The 25,212-nt window shown below is 42.2% G+C and overlaps 1 protein-coding gene across 1 annotated transcript in view; it reads left to right on the top strand.

The window, feature by feature from the left end:
- Window positions 1-25,212, top strand: part of sox5 (SRY-box transcription factor 5) — a 240,364-nt gene that overhangs the window by 15,125 nt on the left and 200,027 nt on the right. The gene's annotated exons all lie outside the window — the stretch shown is intronic.

The raw sequence follows: 25,212 nt of genomic DNA, 5'->3' as shown, positions 1-25,212 counted from the left end.
TCATTTTAGTGCAAAAGGTTCCCTTTATGCCTCGGACATTAGGTCAGTCTTTACTCTTTTACTCTTGATCGGTCACCTTTGTTTTCTTATCTTTCATCACTTCCCTGAGTCTTACTCTGACATGATTTAAACCCAGTTGATACGTAACATAGTGGCACAACGGAGACACGATTGTTACAAGACACAACCAGGACTAAAGTGACATATGTAGAGAATAAAGAGAGTGAGACAACACTTCCTGAAATCGCTTCCTCAAATATTCCTTTAAATAAAACTGAAACTGACATTTTAACAGGAAAAACTCTGAGAAATAACCACATAGAAGAAGTGTACATAACACGTAGATGCAGTCTGACCTAACATGGTGGTGCAACGGTCACAGAAAACCACCTGGATGCTGTACTTACAATATCACCTGTTCAGTACAATCAGTTATTCAGCAATGGCTTGGGATGGATATAAACAAGTGGTGCTAGAACACTCAGCTGATATCGCTGCAGTCACCCAATGAACAGAGCAGAAACTGCATTTGACACACATCTGGGTCTCGTAGGATTAATTAAAAATATAAGTTAAGTAAAGTATAGTATTAGAAAAGTAAAGTATAAGTAAAAGCTACTGGTAAAGTGCTTTTGTCGTGCCTGGCAGTCGGAGTTCGACTGCAGCAGAGGTACCAGCTGTGTTATTTAGTTTGGTAAAGTCTGAATAAGAACATCTATTTATTGAAATAGTTGCCTGGCTTATTTGGCAGATTTGTTAATGTCATGATAATGTCATATATTGCCATTGTATACGTATATGCCTTCATATGATGTTGTATGTGTCTTAAAGAGAAGAATAACTTGTAGCTCTCAGCTTGATGTCAATTGAGTATCAATGTTTCCTCGGTTGAGCAACACCAGCAGGAGTTTTAGGAAGTTATTTAATTTAAGAAAACATGTAATTTTCTAACACTTTAATTTATGTTGAATGAGTCATTGAATAGGCACTTCTATTAAATATTCTGGACTTATTTTAAGTTTACCAAACATTTCCTCTCAGGACAGAAATCTCTCATTAAAGTTGTATTCTTGATATTCAAATACAGTATGTGCTGAAAGAAGAATAATGGCTAGAATGACAGAGTGAATGGTATTTATTGAATCTGACTTGTAAATTGCAGGGCGACGTATGTGCAAGCCGTTTATGGGGAGTATATTTGACCTTCTTTACCTAAAATATCCCCTCTTGCTTACTGTGATGAACAGTTGTGTTTAGTTTGGTCAGAGTACATGGTTAGATTTATGAGAAAATGGTGGTCTGGGTTAAATTCTGACCGCATGTTTATTTTTTATTAAGTCAGTTTTTGGTTTTACAATCCTTCTGAAAGGGGAACCACCAATTTTCCGTGTCAGCCTGCAGGTTTTGAGGTTTCTGTTGCACACATGAGTGAAACTTGTTTTCCTTCTTTTGTAGTACCATAAGTACTGCATGTGGCAAGGAAAATGAAAGATCACGTCTACACCAGTTATGATGTTTTCTTTTGATTGTGGCTCCTTCGGCGGAGGCTGCTGCTAAATCCACAACACACTTCCTCGGATATGAACTTTGGAAAGCCTGGCGTTTTCAGACCAGAAACATGGTGCTGTTTCAAATGTGGCGTTTTTTTAATTTCACTGAGAAAATATTGAAATACAGTAGGATCTTTATGGGACAACCGCTACTCCAAAACAGTCGGGGCACTGTAAAGTGTGAATAACAAGATTAAATAATATGCAAAGCCTAAGAAATAAGTTTGGACTTTGTGGCAACATCGTTGCTGCTAACTTTAGCTGTGGCTGCTTTACGTTCATGTGGCTAAACTTGAGCTGCTTCGGTGGTGAGTAAAGTCCTTTCCACAAAGAACACATATAACTCTACCTTTATCAATGGTGCTGTCGGGGCGTTTTAGAAATGTAAATTCCCCATTTACTGGGCCGACAACTTTCACATGCTCCTCCATTTTCACTTCTCTTCTCTGCTACTCACACGCCCCCCCCCCCAGGCCTGTCCAGCTACATGGGAGCCTATCAGCGTATCTAAGATAAGATAAGATAAGATTATCCTTTATTTCTCCCTCAATGGGAAAATTCACTTTGTGCAGCAGTAGTACACTCAACATGCACATGCAGGTAAGGGTAAAAAAGTAAAAAAAATATATAATTACGAAATATAAACAGTATATACATTGGAATGAAAAATAAAAAGTAGTGTAGTACGGGAAAGAAAGAAAAACAGTGCAAAAAAAGCCGGTAGGATATGAATGAGGTAGACAGATATTGCACATGTTGTTATTGCACATGTTGTTATTGTCCATTGCTACTGTTAGCAGACCTGGTAAACACGCCCACACACAGGGACAGCCAATCAAATGTCACTTCAAGGTGTGACAATTGTTTTCCACCCTTACCAACTCAACCACAAGAAGCCCACCGCACAAACACAGATTTCATAATAAAGCCAACTCACAAACAGAAAAAGTAAAGTTAGAGATTAAAAAATAGATTAAGCGAGAAAAAACATAACGCTCTAATTTGACACCCCTAATATATATATAGATACATACATATATATGTATGTTTATATATACACTTTTCAGCATTGATGTTTCCCTTTCTGGAAGTGCAGGCTTCCGATCCTGTAACCACTAAAGTGCTCCCATACCATCAGAGGTGCTGATGACAAGCAGGATGGTCTCTTTATGCTATAGTCTGGAGGATGTGGTGCCCGTGGTTTCCAAAAAGAATTTTAAAGTGCGATTTGTCTGACCACAGGACAATTTTCTACTTTTACAGAGTTAATTTTAAGTGAGCCTTATGACAGAAGACAGTAGCGTTTCTGAAAAGCGTTCGCATGTGACTTGTCCTTTAAAGGATCAAGCTTAAACCCGCATCTGGATGGGTAACTTGAATTGGACAACACGTTGTTTTTTCAGACGGTGTTTTCTGAAGTGTTCCTTACCGAGGCTGTGATTTCCACACCAGAATCGCATCGGTTTCACAAAGTAGCCTCAGCGATTCTATGCAATTGATAGCCCAGAAGAGCTTTTTGTCACATCCAAAGAATATCTCACAATTTGCCAGCTTTACATCTCATAAATACGTTGTAAAAGGGAGAAAGAGTAAGTCTTTGTAAACAAACCGGGTTTCTTGGAAACCAACACAGTGGGGGTCTGCCTTGCCCTTAAACAAAATATTGGTCCAGGCAGTGCATGACAGAGGAGTGTTGGAACCTGTGCTCATACACATGACGTGTGGGAGGTGTCACGTCACATTGTGACGACATCTAGAAATCATTCACCCCTTAATGCAGAGACCTGAAATCACATCTCTCCAACATTCAGTTTTGACCTTGCACACAGCGACTTCTCCAGATTCCCAGATTTTTTTCAAAAATGAATAAAATAATAGTTTCAGTAAAGTGAAGTAACACTTTAATCATTTAACCATTCGCTCTCCAGTGCAACACTGTCGTCAATCCAAAATGAGCTAATATTTTTAATGAACTGGTACAATGTCTCACTTAAACTTGTTGATTCTTTTCATCGGACAAGAATATTTAGGTTTTTTCCTTTCGCCTTCATAAGACACACTAGATGGTGTGTTACCCGCCATTTATCAGCCATTTATCAGCTGATGTTAAAAGAATCGCCGAAACCTGTCAGGTATTTAAAAAACCTAAATATTCTTGTCCGACAAAAATAATCCGCAAATGAAATTGTAAAGCCATGGACAAATTTAACTTTATTAAATCAATGTCTCACTTTCAACATGTGTTATGTTTTTCTATATTCTATTGTGAATAAAATATCAATTTACAAGGTTTTTGAATCATTGCGTTATAATAATAATCTATATTTTACAGTGTACCATTTATTCAATTATTTTTAAATCAAGTAATACATTTTTAGAGCTTTTTTACTCATATTTTGCCACCTTGCTGGCCAGTGCAGAACACCGGTGCCCCATACCATATTTCTAAAATGGACAACGTGACTGTTTCTTTCCTTGCCGGCCAAGTTTGACTGTGATACTTGCTGGATTTACTGTAGCTCTCTTTTTTTTTTCTTTTTTTAATGCAATTGGGTCACTTTTTCTGTATTGAATCCAATTTCTTCTTGAGTTGGCAAGGACTTCATATTAGTAGGCCAATAGTATCAGGATTTTACCATCACAAAATCAAGGGGCTGAACATTCAGAACACAGTACCCCCCCCCGCCCCCCCGGAGACTTGTCATGCTCTTTTGTTCATGGGATCCAGGTCCATGGTTATTTTGTGAGGCCGGCCAGAGCCGTGTGGTGTCGAGGGGAGAGCCACGGGATTTAGAGCGATGGGAGTCGTTGCAGGGATGGCGTGTGTAGTCGGGATGAGAGGGAGACAGCGGGGAGCTGGGCAGATAGTTTGTTCTTTTTCCATCTGGGGGCAGCAGGCCAGAGGCTGGACAGAGAGGATGGGGAATGATGGAGAGAAAGGGATGAGAGGGAGCAGGGAAACAGGACTTGGGACAAGGATGATGAAGAGAGAGAGGCCACGTGGGGGTCGTCGTTCACGAGCAGCCAGACCAACATGGACAAGCTGGAGAAGCCTCACTGATAACCGGAGAGTTGATCAATAATTAAAACCGGAGCTGACGACCATGCCACTCATGTGACATGAACTGAAGTGATGCGTGCCCTCCTGCCCTTCCACCTCCTCTTTCCTTTAGTCACAAATTGATCATCTTTCGCCTCGGCTTATCCTCTTCCTGTGCCACTTCCTCCCCCTCTTTCTGCTTGTCTGTAATTTTGGCACTTATGTTCATACCGCACCCCCTGCCCCCAACCTTGCCCTCCGTTGCTTTGCCCATCACCCATCCACTCTCCGTCTCTCTGCACTCCATCTCCTTCGCTCTCTCACCTCCTGCGTCACCCTTGAGCAGTTCTCAGAGAACTCTGGCCGCCGCTGTCAGGTGTTGACAAGTTGCCCTACTTGATATTTATGGGTGATAGTATTTGGAAACATGTATGTCGGGGGTGATGGGGGGGTTTACAGGAGAGTGGTTGATGGAGCGGGTCTGTGTGTTCGTGTGTGTACTAGTTGGGGGTGGAGGGTGTTACGGGGTGTACATGAAGCATCATTACCATATCAAAGATGTGCTAGGCTCCTCTGTCCTAATGGTAATTACACTGCCCACAATTGGCACTCAGCACTCGGATCACAACAAAAAAAAAAGAATTAAAAATGGAGGAGGGATGGGGGGGTTGGGGGTGTTGGGGATTGGGGGGTGGGGTGGATATTAAAGGGAAATGGAAGGAGGGGGGTGTTACAATTGGCCTGGGCTTTCAGGTTATGTTAATACTGCTCATCTATTTAATTAGCAACTGGCTCTGGGCTTTGTTTACATCTGACGTGCCCCCTTCCGGTGGGGGGGGGCGCGACAAAACCCAACAGGGGAAGAATGGCGAAAATGGATGAGGACGAGCGAGAATCAGGAGACAGAAAAGGGAGAATGAGTGGGTGACGAGATTGCTGGAGTGCAGCGCGACTCTGCCTCTTGAACCTGTAATGAGTTCTGCTGTGAATGGACTTCCTGCCAGTAGCATGTTAAAATAATGGCTGTTCCTCCGACTGACTGATTAACTCGCTGCTTGAGTATTTAACTTTCCTCAGACATACTCAAGTTGAATCACAATATTAGACTTTTCCGTGAGAACAGAACCCTGCATACAGCACTTTGCTTAAATATCACATTGATGATTTGTTGTATGAATTATAGTTGTTTTTTCCTTTGGAGAACTAGTGCTACACCATGTTTGAGTTTCCGTCACTTTAAAATAACAATCACGTAATTCGTACAGCATTTAAACGCAAGCGTAATCCAAAGTATTTTTACATATTAAAAGCAAAAATTCGAAGCTGACATCGTAGTGGATATAATTCATATTTGTGAAATGTTGTGTTCAAAGTACCATAAAATACCAGAGGTACAGCATGAAAACTCCAACTTCAGTCACGTCTTTGTACTTCTGCTCATATCAACAGGTTTTAGGGGTAGAATCAGTGAGAGTGAGTGGCACATTTTACATTTTTATCCCTTTTAACAAACATTGAATATGCTTTCTTCACGTTATTTTTTAAGACTGCTAACAAAAAAAAAACAAACAGACCTGATAGTGATCAGTACCTTTTCTGATAATTAGTGGAAAAGTGTGATTCTTAACTACACTATTTTCTTAATCTTGAGATTGTTTGCTCATTTTTTATGACATAAATGTGACTAAAATAGAAATTTCAACAAAAACATAGTTTCAGAATTCTTTTGAAGATTCGCCTGTGTGCTCTTCAGGACTAACTTTTTGCATGCAATTTGCCTACGTACAAGTCTTTTCGCTCGAATGCACACATTTCTGTCCAGTCTTTGTAATTTGAATGTTTTAGCGCCTGGATATCTCTGTGCGCATCTGTATCCACTCTTTTAAAGGGGGCTTGTGATGAGTATTGTAATAGAAGCTATTTTCCAGCGCTCTCAGGGGAAAGTGAACAGGGAAATTAGAGGGAAATGAGGGAAAAATGAGGATTTTTGCTTCTGTTAGAATAAGCCATCACATCTCCTCAGCTGATAGCTGATGACTGCTGCAGCTGTTTCCCAGGTACGAGGCAGTGCTTGATTGCTGCACATATGAAGGACTCAACAGAAAGAACGAAGTGATCTATATTATTCCAAATAATCTTCACTAAAATAGTACAAAAGTGTTTTATTGTTTAGCTGAACAAAGAATGTCCCTGCATCAAACCTTTTGCATCCCAATTTGCATATTTGTTATAAGATTGACCACAGGTATGATCTCACCCACGATCACAAGCTGTGGGTACGCTGTAAAAACTAATTTCTAAGAAAGTAGAAAAGCAGTCTTTGAAGGCCTTTAGTTAGGCTGGACTAATTTGCTAGTTTAAAAAATTCTAGCCTTGAAAATGTTTCTAAGCCCATTTGAAGAGACACTTTGCTTAATATAAGACAATTTGAAGATTTAAGAATATTAGACTTATTTCTACAGGGACTGTTTTTTCAGTGTCGTGACTGAAATATTAAGATTGTTGATAAAAATGGATGCAATAAGTTTCCTTTGCAATTAAGTCATTCAGGAGAGACCCGGAGTCGAGTCTTTGCTCTTCCACGTCCAGGGAGCCGGCTGACTTGGTTTGGGCCTCTGATGAGGATGTCCCTCTGGACACCTCTGTGGAGAGGTGTTTCAGGCATGAGAAGAGGCCCTGAGCCAGACCCAGGACACACTGGAGAGCTTATGTCTCTCTGCTAGCCTGAGACGGCTTCTGTTTTCCCCCGGTGGAGCTGCAGTTGGTGGAATCGAGGGCTTTTTGCTCACGCTGCTGCCCCCATGACCCGAATCTGGATAAGTGGAAGGTGATGAATGGATGGATGGAGAGCTAAGAAACAAAAAACTAAACATTTTTCGAAATGCTTCTAATTTCACAAAGTAGTATTTTTTGTTTAGCTAAACAAAGAATGTCCCTTCATCAAACGTTTTGCATCACAATTTGCATATTTGTTATAAGATTGACCACAGGTATGATCTCACCCACGATCGCAAGTTCTGGGTACGCTGTAAAAACTAATTTCTAACTTTTCGAAATGCTTTTCATTTCACAAAGTAGTATTTTTTTTTACTTACTCTTAACTCTTAACAAACTCTTCCGATAAGGGTTTTGATCGCAGGCAACCAAGTCAGCCAAGAAGAACTCAAAATAAGGATTCCATTTACATTTTTTCGGGGCAAAGGGGCCACTGACACTGCGGTCGCATGACGAGATCGAGCTCTGTGAAAGATACCTGCCCGCTGAGCGTTGAAAACAAGTTACCAAACACCGCACTAGCTGCACAGCTGAAAAGAAGGCAAAAGAGGAGTGATAGATCATGCTCGAGGAGAGAAAAGAGAAGAGACAGGGAGAGGCGGAGGAACAGCCAACATGCTATCACACTGTTTTTAATAACAGTGTAGCAGCGACCCGAGGCCTCCACGTCCACGCAACGGCTGTGCAATGTCTGCTCGGCGTCTGTGCCACACACAAAGGGGCTCCAGTCCAAAAGTCAAATCCATGCTGCTCTGTCTGTCAGCTACAGGCTGCAGAGAGGCAGTACGCAGCAAAATACCTCTGCCTCTTCATTTGCCTGTGTCGAACCAGAGCTTCAGTGTTTGGAGATCTGTCCATCCGTGATCCTCTGAAAGGCTGTTTCTTTCTTTTTAGTCAACAATCACAACAAACAGAACTTCTTCTACACATTTGCAGACGACATATCTCATGTCAAAAGTTGCAGTGGACCCTCTCAACCTAAACCCAGATAATAAACATCCGGTTTGAGGGAAGATGAGTGAATTCTGGATTATCTGCTGTTCTGCAAAGGAGACGACAGGCACGGATGCTGACGCTCACTGAGCACGAAGGGGTAAGAAATAACAGTGAGGGCCCCTGTTCAAAGTCTCAGTTCGGAAATTCAAACATGATTTACTGCGGAGAGTCAGTCTGTTGTATGACAGCAGAGCAGATGCCGCGGTCACAGAGTGAACGAGGATCACAGCACCTCTCCTCCACGGCTGCTTCCATCACGGCAAAGATCACAATTACCGTTGGTCATAGCCAGATCAACGCTATCAAACTATAAACTTTAAATCATGCATTTATTATATTACAAGCCTGAGTAAGAAAAACCTGGGAGAACATGGAAATGCAAATAATTAAGAAAAAAAATAAGGACATTCTTGACTTTACTTCCTTTGTAGAAAGTATGACCCAAAACAATTTCAATTTTCATTTAATTTAGTGTCTTTTAACCTAGAATTAAAAAAAAAAAACTGCGAAATGGCACAAAAACCTTCTTTACGCTTTCATGAAGCAGTTTTTTTCAGACACATCGATAGTCCGGTTTTGCACACAAGTCAAATGGAAACACTTTTGCTGCGCTAGACATTCACCACCCTTGCTGACCAGACCATGTGACCATCTGAATGATCATCCAGGTCCGGCAAGAGTAAAGATATTTCCATAGTCGAGATCTTTTTTGTTTTGAAGAGGAGTCTTGCAGGACAAGATTTTAGGAGAATTAAACTTGTTTTACCGTTCAAGACAAACACCCCTCCCCCCTTGCAGCGGTACCTTGTCGCAATTTCAGAGGTTTCGCTTTTGTTTTGCCAACAGGTGTAAAAGTGTAGTGGAAATCAATCTCTTGTTAATACCTATCCGTTATTGTACTTCAGGTCTGCAACACATTTATAAAAATTAGTTGGTAGGGGGGCAACTAGGTGCTTGTATGAAGAAGGAATAATGATGCTGTTTCAGACAGGTGATGTCCACAGGTGACTGTAATGATTTGGCATGAAAACAGTACCCAAGCAAGACTTTGAGGAGCAAAGGTGAGCCGAGGGTCTGTGCTCTGTCAAATGAGTGTGAAAATCACTAAAATGTAAAAAAAAAAAAAAATCAGTCATTATGTTGCCTTGTCCAGCTATGCTGCAGATGTCTCTTCCAGATCTTTCTGACGTTAGGTGCTTTGGAGTAAGGGGCGTCCTACAGGCAAAAAAACTAAAAGCCAGATTGTGAGCAGTAATGCAGAAAAGTCCACTATGATTTCAGAATGACTTCTGTACACGTTACATAAACATAACTGAGGATGAAGAGTGACGTTACTGGTCTGGGGTCTGACAGTAACCAAGCAACACCTCATGCACTTCAAGTGCAGAGGGGATAAACAGGCAAAGACCAGCTCCCCTACGCGGTCCTTTTGCAGGGTTTACCACCTTTTACTTCCTCTATATGGATCAAGGTTCCTGACTTTTCTAAATGAACAAAAACAGCTAATGAGTTTTAGGTGCGCAGCTTTGGGGAACAAAAAGAGATGTAAACCACTGAGAAACCAGCACAATAATCCATTTATCTGGATTATCTCGTTTGCAGAATCGTTGGAAGCTATTATATTGATATGACATCTGTTACCATGGTAACAGTACACAGGAAGGATGGCAACAATCGCTGTTGAATATGCATAGAAGACATAAGAAAAAAAAAAAAAAATTTCATGCATTAAAAATAGACCCATATGTCTTTCATCTGTTGGTTGACGCTGAAATTTGGGGAAAATCTAAGACGTTAACTCCGAACCAGCTAAGAAAGGGGTGCAAATGGTTTGAAGTCGGCGCTTGCCCTTGTTTACTGGGAAAAAGTCTTGTTCAAATGCTGTCCACTCTGTGTTGAGTGTTTTCTAAGAAAAAAAAAAACAAATCATGAGTTGAAATGGCCAGCCTAATGCCGATGGTCATCCAGACTGGAGAGAAAAAGTCTTTTAAAGTGTCAGTCAACTGACTGTCGGCACATTTGCAGGCAAATGTGTTTACGGCTCTTCCCAGCAACACATTCAAACACGGAGAGCATTCTGTCTCGCCAGAAGTGAGATTTGGTGATATTGTCAAAGATTTCATGCTGTATTAAGGAATTTGTAAATTAGTCCAGTCGGTTAAATCTGTGAGCAGGATATTCTTGTCTTTGGTTTAAGTAAAAAGGTAGTGGTTCTGCTGATATATACGTATGTATAATGTTTTGGTCAGAGCCAAACAGATACAGCTTAAATGGTCATTTTCAACATGTTTTTACAAATCTGTTGACAGCAGAATATTATTTTTCTTTTTTTGTAAATCTTTATAGATCGGCATTCCATGTTTGCACAACTCACTTCAGAGCCGCAACTAATTAGCTGATTTCTGAAGCTGAGTGGAAATAAAGATGCTGGATAATTAAACAGAAAAAAGCACAAGAAAAACAAAAGTCTTGCCTAACGTACTTGTCTAAAATCTATAAAACTGATATATTAACGTGTATACAAAGAACTGGAAACACCACCCATAAAGGATTTCTGAAGAGTCCATTGGAAGGTCTTTTGTTTTGGACAGTTGGACGACACCTTATTAGCAGGATCTGACTCCACAGAACCCTGTTAATCCATAACACAGATGATTGGGACGAGCAGGCCCGGAGGCCGCCTAGAACACACCCACCCATGCTGATACCAACTAACGATGCTTACTGACATTAACTTACCTCCATTCTGGTCAAATTGGATCTAATTTCAAATGCGGTTGTGGTGGCAACAGCGTAAATGGCTCAGCCTTGGATTCCTCGTGGTTTCATCACAGCTGGGGCTCAGTGGATGTCCGGGCAGGAGTTGGTCAGCCTACCCAGAACTTTACAAAAGATTTATAAAGACGTGTAACAGCAGCACAACACACGGGAGCCAAAGTTTGTTGCAGCAGGTTTTTATTTCTCTAATTGTTTTGGTAAGCAAATCACTTGGTTGAGTATCTGATATTTCTTTGATTGTTTCACTTTAAAAAAACAAAAAAGGTTTAAAACTTGGTGACATCACATGCAAGTCACCGTAATACATTTCTTACCTAAGTCGGTCTATAAAGTGCCCCAGATCAAATCCAGCTCCCGTGTATGATTTAATAGCATTTAACATTACAGGACAATTTGATATTGTACCTAATAAAACTTAAATTAATTATAGTTGTTGTTTTGTGTAGTTTTTTGTTTCTTTTGCATATATCCTGGTGTAAAACAACTATTTTAGCCTTTCAGCCCCATTCACTCTCACTGAGGACTGTCTCAATGACTGATGAGTAACTCTTGAGGGACTTAAACGCTTTAATGGTACACAGAGGTTTAGAGGAAGTATCAAGTACCTTTGTTTTCCTGATATGTCCTCTGTAATACGACTCTTTCTCACAGCTTCTCTTGCTGTTGCTTTTTTCCCTAATTCATGTGTGGATGTGTGGATCGTTTATCGATATTCACCCAGTTAAAAAAAAGAAGAAAAAAACCCAAAACACATATAAATTGCAGTTTTTGGTGATGTGAAACAAGGGAAGATTATTTCCCCTCTGTGATGCACCACATCCGTCAGTCTCCTCCAGGTTCAGGTCTCGTTTCATCCTCAGTCGTGCGTCCGTGCGCACCACTCGGCTCTCGGGTGACTAAACTGAGGTCCAGTAGGCGGCGCGCGCAGAGCTAGCGGCTCAGTCCCGGCCTCCACCTTCCTCCCTCCCACCCTCCTTCCCTCTGGAAGTCTCTCCCTCCACTCGTCCCCTCACTTCTTCCTCCTCTCCTCACAGTGTATCAAGTGCATCATCCTCTCACACCTCGCTGTGCCCTCGAGAACAGCGCCTCGCCTCCCGCACGCGCACAAACACTCGGCGCACACGCACGCCGTCACTTCGTAAGCGAGATAAGGAACTCGCGACACCAAAGGGTCCGGCTTCTGTCACCCCGCTACCTCGCTTTGGACCACATGGCCTCGGGTGCAGAGAGGAACGAGAGAACGTGGAGAGGAGGAGGAGAAGGAGTGGGAACAGAGTAGGAGGGGTGAAAGAGTGCTTAGGAGCAAAAGGGAAATGTGATAAAGATGCAGAATATGAAGAGATGAAAGTGGGTGAGACACAGATGGGGATAGAGAGAGGGAGGGAAAAAGGAAGAGGGAGACAGATAAATAAAACAAACTAAAAAACAAAAAGAAGGAGTGACAGCAGCGCCAGGAGAGAGGGACTGTTGTTGTCGGCGCATGTTGTTGCTTGGCTCGCCACCAGTGAACATGACGCAGATGCAACCGGGAGCACTCGGTAATTATTGCAGCGAACCTCCCTCAGAGCACATGTGCTTCCTGCTTTTTATCCTCACAAACATTCAAAGTAGCCAGTCGGCTTTTCAACATGTCACCCGTGTTAACACAGACAGAATAAGGAAAAGAAAAACAACATGTTCACCCTCAAAACTTGCTACGTCGGGGCTCTTCTCCGAGTACAAACAAACTCATCTCAAACGAAAACCAATGCCACCTCTGCACACTTCACAGTTCTGAATACGACAGGTGCCTTTACAATCGCCTCTTATCGAGTTGAGTAGCTCTAGCTCCGTTTCAACAGGTGTTTGTGGGTCCCGCCGTAGGGGGGCCGGTTCCTGCAAACCCCAGATAAGCTTCTATACGCACAACTGAGCCAGCCTCCGATAGGATCTGCACATACCTGCAACTGTAAGCTCCGGCCAAGTGACAGAAGTATTCCTGTGCCAACTGGCAGAGATAAGTTATCTGCCTGAGCGCTGCTGCCCTGCACTTTGAACATTGTATTCAGATATGTTTGGACTAGCTTTACATGGACTGCAAGTCAGAGTTATATTGATAAAACTGCTCTTAATGTGTTCACAGTATTAAAGACTGAAGAGAGCTCATCTGAGTAACTCATGAAAACATCTGGACTAATGTTGCAGTTCAACATCATGAAATACAAGCAAGGAAGTGTTGTGGTAATATAAAAGAAGAGGCATATGATCAGTATATCCAAGAAGAGTCATTTTTAGATGTAACACGTGTATAAATGAGAAAATAACAGCTTAAAGGGTCTGTGATGAGTTTTCCTGGATATATTTAAGTGTCTGAAGTACCTGTCACGTCCAAAATTCGGACAAAACACCAATCTGTCCCATATTTTTGGGCGGCCTGAGCCTGGAAATGTATCCCGCAGTGTGTGATTCAGAACTAAAGGGTTCTGTGTCATCACAGACCCAGACTGGAGCAGAAAGAGCCGGCGTTCCCACCTTGTCCTCCACCCGACATCACATACAGCTGCATTTAGTGCTGCAGGTGATGCAAAGTCGAAACACAGTTTAGAAGAAAAAGAAAAGGTAAAGAAGAGGGGTAGAGTGGATTGGCTGACTCCTCCCCAAAAAACCGACTGGTGTGAATAAATCTGACAGGACATTATTGAAATGGTGGCTGTTGTTTTTTATCGTAATATTATATATATTATAGTCATTGAAACATCAGAATATTTAATAAACTTTTGAAAAACTAAATGAAGAGGCATAAATAGTACAGCTTGGTGGTAAAGCACGCCTGCAGATCATCTTTTAAGAGTTTTGTTTGTCTCTATTCTGACATGTGTCCCTTAAGCTTTTAGCAGCTCTAAAGTAACGGTCTCATCTCCTGCAGAGGTTTTGCCGTACGACAGCTTCATCGCTGGAGTCACCTCCATCAGGGAGTCTGTGTGGGCTGCACACAAGAATTAAAAAAAAATTAAAACATACACTTGACATCATAAGAATATGTCTACCTTCGACTGTGCCGACTCATATCTGTGCAGACTAGTGTTTTCACATTCCTCCTCTAAAGGGGGAGACGTCTGCGTAAAAAGATTTAGAATCGATTATCACAATTTGATCTGATATGATCCAATATCGATTTAGGGTTATTTAAAAATGTTTTTTTTGAGCTGTTACCTGAATTACATGACTGTAGTTATACAACAAAGTAATACTAGTATTAAACTTGACCATGTTCATTGTTTTGATAGCTTCACACCACATGCATGCATGAATTAAATGACTCACGACTACTGCGAAGATGTAATAATTTGAAAAAAAAAAGATCTTTAGACATACGAATCGATTGTTAAGAATTAATATGAGAATTGATTATTGATTTTTTTCAACAAAGGCCTAATGCTGGGCCTGCTTATCCCACGACCCTAGAACATCTGACAAGCTCCAGCGCAGAGCAAGGCGGAGTGCAGAGACGAAGACTTCTGCTTTTTAGAGCAGGAAAGTTCTGACAGCAAACCACTAACGCCGTGTCAAACCCACAATCTAGCTGTAAACTCCTCCACGAACTTCCCTATTCACGCTGGGTTGCACGAAGGCTAAAAATGTCTCTCTGCAGGAGTGTGCACCAATGAAAATCCAACATTATTTTTGCGTGTTCAGCTGATCTAATAACCTCAAAACAGGGAAAGTGAATGTGTTTTTCAGCCATAAAGACAAAGGTTGTTTGAAATGATGAAGCATTATTTCAGATTAACCTGTTGCTGCTGCTGTAGCCGACATCATCCTATTTCAGCACATTGTTTCGACTCCATACAGGTTCTGCATGCTGCACTTAAACAGTTAATTGACCTGCATATGATAATCACCTGTTTGGCTTCTTTTACTGCTGCATCTTGTCGTGCGGCAGAGGAGGAGAATTACCTTTTACTCATTCTGGCACCTAAAATTTTATATGAAAAGTGCAAATAAAAATGGAATAGTGATTCCCGAACTTATTTAGACCTTCACTTCTCCACAAACGGGATGAATCCACTTTCTTTGGTGAAAAGACATCTTGTTTTTTTACATTTCAGGCCTGCAGCACATCCAGCAAAAGTTAGGACGGTAAAGCCTTTTCACTTTGCGATGTTGCCGTTCCTTTCGCATAACACTTTAAATGCTTTCTGGCGTCGAGGCTGCCAAGAAATTATACATTTCATTTGCTGTTTTTGGTCCCATTCTTCCTGCAAGGATGTCTTAAGGTGTGCAGCGGCACACGGCCGTCATTGTCACATTTTTTGTTTCAAAAGTAGCTTTCGTCTGTTGGGAGCAGGTTAGAGCTGCAGGGGGACCAGTCCAGCACTCGTATCCTCTTCTTTACCGGTCCCTGGATAAATGTTGTGTTCAGGAGAAGAGATGTTGCTGTGAACTTTCTATTTATGCCTTTATGCATTGATGTCGCCATCACAGATGAGAGATGGAACGTGTCCAGTTCTTGTTTGCACCCCTTTAATGCACCTGCATCCTCCAGGTTCCCCGCATTCCTTGCATTTTCTCGTTTTAGCATCGTATTTGTCAATCAATACATGTACAGCAATAAAGTACAGGGACTAAAATCCACCAAATGATCTGATACGACGCTGTAATAAGTAATTGTGTGGGTTACAAGTTTTGCTCAAGTACTCAACTCCCTTTAATCTGGAGTGCAGCTTGTAAACGCTGTGATTACACAAAATTGATTTCACTGGCGTATTTCTAATAAAATCCTCCAAAGCCGTACTTACAAGATAAAAGTTGCTGGCCGCATCCCAAGTCAAGGTGTTTAACTCTGACCGGCTTGAGAGCGAGTGCTCAGATTTGGACGAGGAGGGCAGACGTGAGGTCGGCCGCCCTGCCAGAGCGGCATGTCACGGAAACGAGCCGGACAAGCGTCTGCCCCCTTTAGCCTCTCGTACGCGCTCGGTAACAGAGGAGCAGGAAAGATGTTTTCTCGTGGCGCTCTCCGCCCTCCTCCCCTCCATCCTCCGCTCTTTCTGGAGTCTGACCCCGTGTAAGTACCATGTAATCTCTGCTGTCGCACTAATACTCCAGTCTTTTCCTACGCAGGTCACCAGTAGCTTTCCATCTTGAACACATCTGCTGGGATAGTTGGTGTCCTTCCCCACCCCTCCTCCTCCCCCCCCCTCCTCCTCCTCCGCCTCTTACACACACACACACTCACACACTCCCATTGCTCAGCAAGGGTGGTTAATGTCTAGCGCAGCAAGCCTCGTTGTACTTGAAAACAAATCACTGCAGTGTGGCTTAATAATGTAATGAGTCTTTTAAGCCGCGCAGACAAGTTGATCCGCTCCGGTACAAATAGAGGAACTTATTTCATTACATCTCCTCCCTCCTCCTCCTCCTCCTCCAAGTGTTGTTTTTGTTGTGTTATCAGCGCAGTAATTTCTAAATAGGTCAATCCAGAGAAGAAGCTGCGTAGCTGTAACTGTCAGGAGTGGAAACGACAACAGGAGGAGGAGGAAGGAGGAGATTTTCCTGTTCTCTTTAAGACACTTGATGTTTTCTCTCCTTACCTTAAATGTTGTATTCCCTCAGACAAGAGGGCTGAGGAAGATAAAGAAAATCCCACGGAACAATTTTGCGATTATCTATTCAGAGGAGCTGTGGAAGTCGGGAAGGAGATCTTTAGTTTGACACAAGCGAAAATCCTTGAAATAATGAAATAACACAATCTGATGATTTCATTCTTTGGCTTTGATGCTTTGCTTTGCATCACTTTGTATCACTTAATAGGCTCGTGTAAAGGAATAAGAGCGAGCTGATCCCTGCCATGCGTGATCCGTCGCCGCACAACTCTGAATGTTTGTTTTGATAGTTGGACTGAGCCAGACCCGGGACCATTGAAATCCAGGAGGCGGGTTTCATTGTGGTGGCTGTGTTTGGGAGATGCAGGGACAGCGGTGCGCAAGGTCTCTGTGGTTTATAATAGACTAGCAGTGCAGTCATTATGTGCCCAAGGACTCCAGAAAGAAGCTTTCATAGCAGATGCTCCCCAAACTCAAGGTTTGTACACTCAGGAAGCCACAGAGAAAAAGGACTCAGAGCTCCCTGAAACATAAAGGACTACCAGGAAAATATTCATCCGCGCGGATAGATCACGTTCTTCTCTTCATGGCCACAATTTGCCCTTCGTCCTCTCCCCTGCTTTCTATCGCGCCTGCTCTTTTAGGCTAAACTCTCTCCCCCTCACAGATTTTTTTTTTCTTTTTCTTTCCCCCGTCATCATGATTTCCTCTCAGCGCTGCGCTCACTTTACACGGGCTGCCTCTCTTTCCTTCACCGACGTGTTTGGTAATGATCCCCGCTCCCTGTGACGACTGGAATCCTTTTGTGCCGTCTGACACGTTTTATGTTTGAAAGGGAACAGAGGGCGTTTTTACAATGGCCCTTTATGCCCTGTGAGAAATATATGAGTCTTTTGGCACGGCTAATGAAGGCGCTTTCATGTCCCCCAGCAGCAGAAGTGTATAGAGATAGATTGTCCGAGGCCCCACACAGGCCCCGGCGACAGCCTGCGACACATTGTGTCGGCCCCGGGTCTCTTAGTCCTGATGTAACGCGGAGGGAGGAATGAAAGGAGGAACAATCTCCGTTTTTAGCGTTCCTGCTTTCGTGTGGGGGGACGGGGGGGTGAGCAAGGTGAGTCCACGCTGACGGGCTCCGGCTCCGCCCCCCCGTCACCCCACAGCCCCGCGCTGCCGCACCAACACAACCATCATCATTATCAAGGTGACCATTACTCCGCCTCCTGTTTCAAAGACGGTCATTACGGCCCCTAAGAACAGAGGCAGGGTCAGGAGGAAAGATCAGCGCAGACAGAAAATAAGGAGGGGTGGACAGCTGAGGAAGGAGAGGAGAGGAAGACAAGAAGGAGGATGGGGTGTGATGAAGAATTATGATGAGGGGAGGGAAGAGAGATGGAGGGATGGGGGGCATGTGTGGGAATAAGTGAAATAATTATGGAAGTGCCTCACCAAGGGCATGTTGTACAGAGCAGAGTCTACTTTCAAGTGCAGATGCACTCGTGTCAGCTATTGTCAGCTCTCGTCAGCGCCGCGGCGAGGCCAGCGTTAGCTCGTGAGGGTCTTGCTGCTCCGCCGGGGGGTCGCGGGATATGAAGCCTCATCTTGAATTTAATTGTCTCTTTATAATCAGATTAATTAGCAGACGTATGCTTGTCAGGAGCGGTCTCCTACACGCATATATGCGGGCGCACCAGCCGCTCCCCTCCAGCGGCGCTCCTTCATTGTTTTCCGGCGGCCCTCAGACGCCTTTTATGCTCGTCGCGGTTTCCACTCGGGGTGCAGAAAAGTTGGAGTGCAAACACATCGAAGTAACCTTGTCTGCACACAATACGGATGCACATCTCTCTTCAAATATGTCCTGCGAAACCAGGGCCAGACATCTTTGTCAGCGGCGGGGAACAGAATTATTCCGAGCGTTTAACATCTAAGGCTGCAGAACAAAGCTCGTGTGTAATACAAGAGCCGTGAGTTCAATGGTAAAACAAGAAAAGGATTTTTTTTTTCCTCCTCTTTTCAAGAGTACAAGAGGGAGTGGGGTAAATAATTCATTTCCTTTGGCTCAGGGCACGTCTTATTGTCACCAGCTAACAAGCACAAGGACAGGCGGCCGGCGGGCCTCTTATTGCTTGTGAACGGTGGAGAGGAGAAGAGACGGAGTGAGAGGAAGAGGGGAGGCATGGTAATGCGCTCTTTGATCCTCCCTCGTTAGCCCTCGGTGAGCTTCCTATGCTTACCGCCGCCCAGAGAGATGGTCAGATCCTGCCCCTGGCTCTGCCACTTGTGTGTGTGTGTGTGTGTGATTTTTTTTTTTTTTCATGCATTTCTGCGGGGAGGGGGCTCTGGGGAGAGGACAGCTAAGGCACTTCCTCCCACCAGTGTAACTCAGGTGGAGTTGCTTACTCTGAGGGAACCAAGAATACTAACAAACACAGCTTCAAATGAGAAAAAGTTTGGATAAAATTAAAAATGCTGTTATTTTTAAAACTTCTTTGACTGCAATTTCTTCTTTGAACAGTAAGAATCTCTCTTTTCTCATCTGCTCAAGTTCATCCATACGTCCGTTTCTTCTTTTCAGGCCAGCACATTTCAAAAACACCTGAAAGCGTGAGTTTTTAACCATTTACGCCCACAAAACTTCTGGCATTAAGTGTACCGAATTATGAGAGGTTCCAGCGAACGTTTCGTCCCGTAGTTAGTGCGGTCACGTCTTCAGGTGTGCAACAGTGTGTGGGTGATCAGAAAATCAGTTCCCATCACAATTATATACAACATTTTAATCATGTAAATTAGATGATGATGTAATTTAGCGCCTCGTAGGACGGCCAGTAGCTGCTCTCCTCACCGAGGAGTTGGCAACGCTGTTACCAGGTAAACGTGTTAGTCCACCCAACGCCGTTTCGCCGGTCCATTTCCCCCTGATCAATGAGAGATTATTCATACCGTTGAAAGCCGACTCCAGGTTTTCCGGCTTATCAACAACAATTCACCACGTAAGCATAAACAAAGGCAGTTTGGAACCCGCACCATCAACCATCTCTGGCATAAAGTTTACGACCAAAGTGAACCGTCAGAAATAGCCAGAGGTAACACATGTCTGACTTAAACCATATCCCTTTGTTACCTGTTCTCCAAGGTCGCCCCCTGTCGTGTTAAACTGAAGGTTTTAAAAGGTTAAAAAGGTTGATGGATTGGAAGGATTTTTTTTCTTTTTTTTTTTAAACTTTATTCGCCAGGTTTGTGCAAACAAATTAGGATTTTGTTTTGGCTATTTAATCCAAATTCAATAATGTCATAAAATGATCACGAATAAAGCCAAGTCCAAGTCCAGAATGCACCAGAATACAGAAAATGGGGAAGTGTGTCTGCCAGACAGTTCAAATGCTTCCTACGCTCCTGCACCTTAGATGCCTCAGAGCCCAGAGATGTTAATGCAACCTCTCGACCGGATTAACTTGAGTTTTTCCTGACACTGGTGAACATACCTCTGTGTTGCTGTTATAAAGGTTTAAGGACGATGCCGGTCAGTGATGACAGTGCCATTGAAGGGGATTGTCTGATAACACAAGAAATGAAACTGATGAAAAAAAAAGAAATACTGTATCTTGACTTCATACTTCCTGCAAAGAAATAATGGCCATCATATCTATATGTAAGAATCAAAGCTTTTTTTTTTTTTTCTGAATTAGTGTCGTACATATAAAATGCACGTCTCTTTTAACTTGCTTTATCACAATAATTTTCTTTGTTTGGTATCAATTGCTGATCCTGAGTCTTGGAAACACTTTCATAAATGGTGAATTTAAGAAACAGAGATTGAGACTAGTCAGCTAAGAGTCTTCCTCTTCAGCTTGTAGATGAAGCAGCAGCATTGTCTCATCTGTTGCCACAGCGACGGGAGACAACTAGTCCTTCACCATATTTAACCCTCCATTTTTCAAGTTTGTGTAATTCATTTAAAGCCACCAATCTGAAATCATTCTTTAAAATGGGTAATGGATTGTTTTTTTGACAATGTCCCGCAGACAGTTCTTTTTGTTTCACACGTTGTTTTCAAACAATATTATTACACAGTAAGTCAAATGCAAATGACTTGCCTGTTAAAACAGCAAAAGGCTTTGTTGGAAATCTTTCTACACTACCGACAAGTGAACTGCGAAACAAAAGCTGTTTCCAAGCACTGAATTATGATTGTGGAGTTTCTCTTTCACCATTATGGCTTGCTGGTACCAAAAGCATTCAAAGACACTCTGTTGTCTCAAATCCAAAGAAGTCCAAATAAAAGAACACATCTGGAGATGTTTTGGCTTTTCTCGATGTGGAGTTGGAATTGTGACAGTACTTTCAGCTGCACCTGATGATGTTTCACAAGTACGCACGAACACGATGACAAGAAGGCATATTTGAGAAACGCATCTGACCGTTGCCGTCTGAACCAAACATTCATTACCTGCAATGTCTCTTTCAATGGAGGATCGTGAACTATCGTACTCAGTCTTTGCAACATGCAAAAAAATACTTATAGGACACAATAGGATACAGTATTTTCCGCACTATAATCCTAAAATTTTCTCTGTATGAATTTTGTTGTGCTTACTGACCTCAAACCAATTTTAAATGGTACGCTGCGCTCAAAAATAGTGCAGTTTTAGTGTGACTTTGTTATCGACGAGGATACTCCGCTTGACTGATGGTCGGACTGTTCAGACACATTAAAGTCGGTTTTTGGTTAGATAACTAATTATATAACTAATTATGTAGTGCTGGCAAGCAACCATCATCCAACATCTAGTCAATGTTACCTTACTATAATTGACATCAAGCCAACTTAAGCTTTTTAGAGTAAACCCAATTTTCAAATGTATATCATTATCCAATTATAATAAAATATTGGAAAACAACGTTGTTCCAACCTCACACTAACTTCAGGTGTCTGCTGTTGCTGGCAAAGATTAACCAATCAGAGAACAAGACGTAGTACGACGTTTACCTCCCCCACTTTTTATTGGTGGATTTGTGGAAGACAAATGATTTGAAATGTGAGTGTATTTTTTTTGTTTTACTCAAGTTATTGTGAACGAGTTGAATAAAGTTTGACTTACCAGACTCTTTTATTTCACTTTATATATGTTTCATCATGCGCCTTATAACCCGGTGCACCTAATGCATGAAAATAGACCCGCTCATTGATATTGCGCCTTATAATACGGTGCGCCTAATGGTTCGCGAAATACGGTAAGTGCAAAAAATATTGATAAGTTGTTGCAGAGTGACAGTAGTACTCATGTTGAGAAGGTTATGTGTATTTGAGATGGTGAAAGGACTAAATGCTACGTGTATATTTGAGTTCACATGATACACAAATGGCTATAATTAAACACAGAAAATAATTATGCAAATTAGGATACAGAGTCTCTTAAACATACACATATGTAAATAACATAAAAAGAAAAGAAAAATAGCATTCTTCGTCATCCGGGGACATTTTTGGACATTTCAAGCGTCTATGACATTAGGACCATTGTACTTTCTCTCCCCTTCTCTCGTTCTTTGTCATTGTTTTTTTTTCCTTTTTCTTTGACGTGGGAGGGTGAAGGTCAGGAGGAGGCCCAGGCTTGTGATGAGACAAGGTCCAGGCTAATGGCAGGAAGTCTTTAAAGTTTGTAGCTGCTGCATTTCATCTAAGCACAGAGGGGGGGCCCCTCGGCCACAGACCCCTGCTTTGATCGTCTCGCTCCCTCTCTGGCTCTGTCTTTCTGCCGGCCTCCCTCTCTCCGCACAGCAGCAGGACACAGTTGTTGCTTAATTAACACATCTCACATTGCACATGTACAGTACATATAAGCGCACACCAACATACACAAACACGCTGACGCACGCGGCGACGCGGAGATGACTAACAGGCCAGCTGGAGAGGAAAAAAGTGAAGGCACGCACAATGGCTTACAGACACCAACACATTGTGCTTCCTCCGTCTGACTCACTCTAACCAATTTAACTTATCTTCATCTTTTTCTGGCACAAATCATCTCCTTGGCAATTTAGTCAATGTGATACCAATCTGCTCAATTAGATGTGCGCTGCAGGTGGATTTTATTTGATTTCATGTCGTGCTGCAGTCGATTTGAGTGAAATTCTGTTTCACGCTGTCGAAGTCTCCGTGCCAAAGAATGCGCATGTCAAAGGACTTTTTGAACAATCTCCTTTAGTCCTCAGGAACTCTGAATTTTAACACAGAAAGTAAAACTAACATTTAGACAAACCTCTTGACCTTTTGAGAAGCCGCAGCTGCATTCTTCGTATTATTTAAACAACGCCAGAAGAAACGTTAGGGAAGTTCATCTGCTACGATGACCACGCTTACTTCTATAAATTCGCAACACTTGGCTGCTGGTGTCATGCAGGCGATCGTATGAGTCGTACTGCACAGCTTAACACCTCGGAGTCTGTTGGTGGAAATACAGATTAGAGTTTTAAATTCTGACTGTTCAGGAAAGTAAATGGTTCGTGGTTTTGTGATCATCAGCACTAATGTGGGGATCAGGGGGTCCTGTGTAAAGACACCTGGACATGTGGAGGAGGTGGGGATCAAACCGCCAGCCTTCCAAGCAGACAATGACGTCTCTTGATCGCTTGCATATCAGGCTTTTTGCACAAAAAGACAAATGTCTGCTCTATTTCTTACTCAGTGTTAGTGATTCCTAGATGTTTTTCCTTGAAGACCCTTTAAGATGTTGGGTATGTTTTTATCAATCTATTATTTTCCCTCTATTTGACCTGCTGATTTCAATTTGGACCGTATATTACATTACTTAATAATTAAAACTATTTCTTTGGATGTCTGAAGTTACTACCAGCTCAAAAGTAATGATCAGAGACTTCTCTGTGGCTGTGTTTAGGGAACTCCAGGTCTGCTCATTTCTCACGTGGTGAGCCGTTTAGAGTAGCTGATGTCACACCCCCCAGAAATGAGTAGTACTGTCCAGCCTCCAAATCTTTATCTCCAGCCAGATTCACGTGATGCTGTACCTCTGAAGTGGTTAGCCCAGATGTTTAAGGCCATTTAAAAAAAAAAGGCACACCCCAGGTATGAGCTGAGTAGCAACTAAAGTGCGTCCCTCCGCCTCCCTGAACTGGTTGTTATAAACAAAGCTTAAATTGCAAAGGAGGCCTTTGTTTTTCATTAATTAAGAAAATGTGTCAACATATGAAATAGGGACATATTGTATCTCCTCCAATCCTTTACAGGGCAAGTTACAATATTTGGTAGCTTCAATACTGCTACATAGTATAATAATTAAATTAAAACAAATGGTATAAAGTTTAAAAAAGAAGCAATAACATTTCAAGTATTGATTAATTGCCCTATAAATGGTTAAAACAGACTGTTGTATTTAAAAATAAATGCAGTATTTCATGAAAACATGTCAGGCTTAGCCTGGACATTAAGGTGATCACAGAAGTCCAGATTAAAGACTGAAACAAGAGTTAAACGTTACAGTAACACCATCTTCAAGGTCTCTCCTGTTCAGTATTGTGTATTTGTTTCAGGTGGGGACATTTCCTCTGTCTTCAGTTCCAGAGGGTGGATGATCTCCCCATGGCAGGAATTTCACTTTTTCACTTTCTTCCAATGAAAACTAGCTATCATGAATTTAAGCCTCTTAACATTTTCAAGCTTCTTCACATTATATACAGTACGTCTGCTTTTTAAGTTTGTCGTCCCACGTTCTCAGATGTACAGTAAGTCGCTTTGGATAAAAGCGTCTGCTCAATGACAGTAGTAGTAGAAGTAAAAGATGTTTGTTGTCAGCTGGATGTTCAAAATCTTGGTTGTTTTTGAACATCAACATTCACATCATAATTTTACATATTAGAGCATTTACAAACGGTGAAACGTAAACTGCCTCCACACATGCTTGCGAGAGATTGTATGTGATTGTGTCGTCATAGCTGTGTCACGATGCATTTACTTTTTTTTAAAAGGGGGCGGGGTCTCATTTTTAATGCAGTGGAAATGTTGTAGTTCTACTTAATAGCTGATTAATTGTTGCTCCCCTTGTTGTTATGAGTGGTGCTGAAGTCTCCAACAGTGTCGCTTTTAACTATTTGAATTTTTGCTCATGCATTTAGTTTGAACCTGAGGAAGCTCAAATTTACAAGAGACGTTTCACATCGTCAACGTTGCGAATATGAATTTATTTTATTTATGTATTTGATAATTGACACCGGTATTACTAATGCTAAGTTTCATTTCCTCTTTAATCACATTCATTAGCTGAATATTGGTGCAGGAATCATAGCCCCTCCTCTGTGCAGCTAAAACTTTGTGCACCCACCGTCACCTATAACATGGGGACCAGGGCTTGAAATTAACTTTTTGACCTACTAGCCAAGTGGCTAGTAGGTCAAAAAAGTTACTCGCCAAACAGATTTTTTACTCGCCAAAACCAAAAAGTTGCTTCACTAGAGTATTTCGTCACCACTACTTATA

The sequence above is a fragment of the Cololabis saira genome, chromosome 23 (genome assembly GCF_033807715.1).
Source record: "Cololabis saira isolate AMF1-May2022 chromosome 23, fColSai1.1, whole genome shotgun sequence".
In the NCBI taxonomy this organism is placed as follows: domain Eukaryota; kingdom Metazoa; phylum Chordata; class Actinopteri; order Beloniformes; family Belonidae; genus Cololabis; species Cololabis saira.
This window is presented reverse-complemented; position numbering and strand designations above follow the sequence as displayed.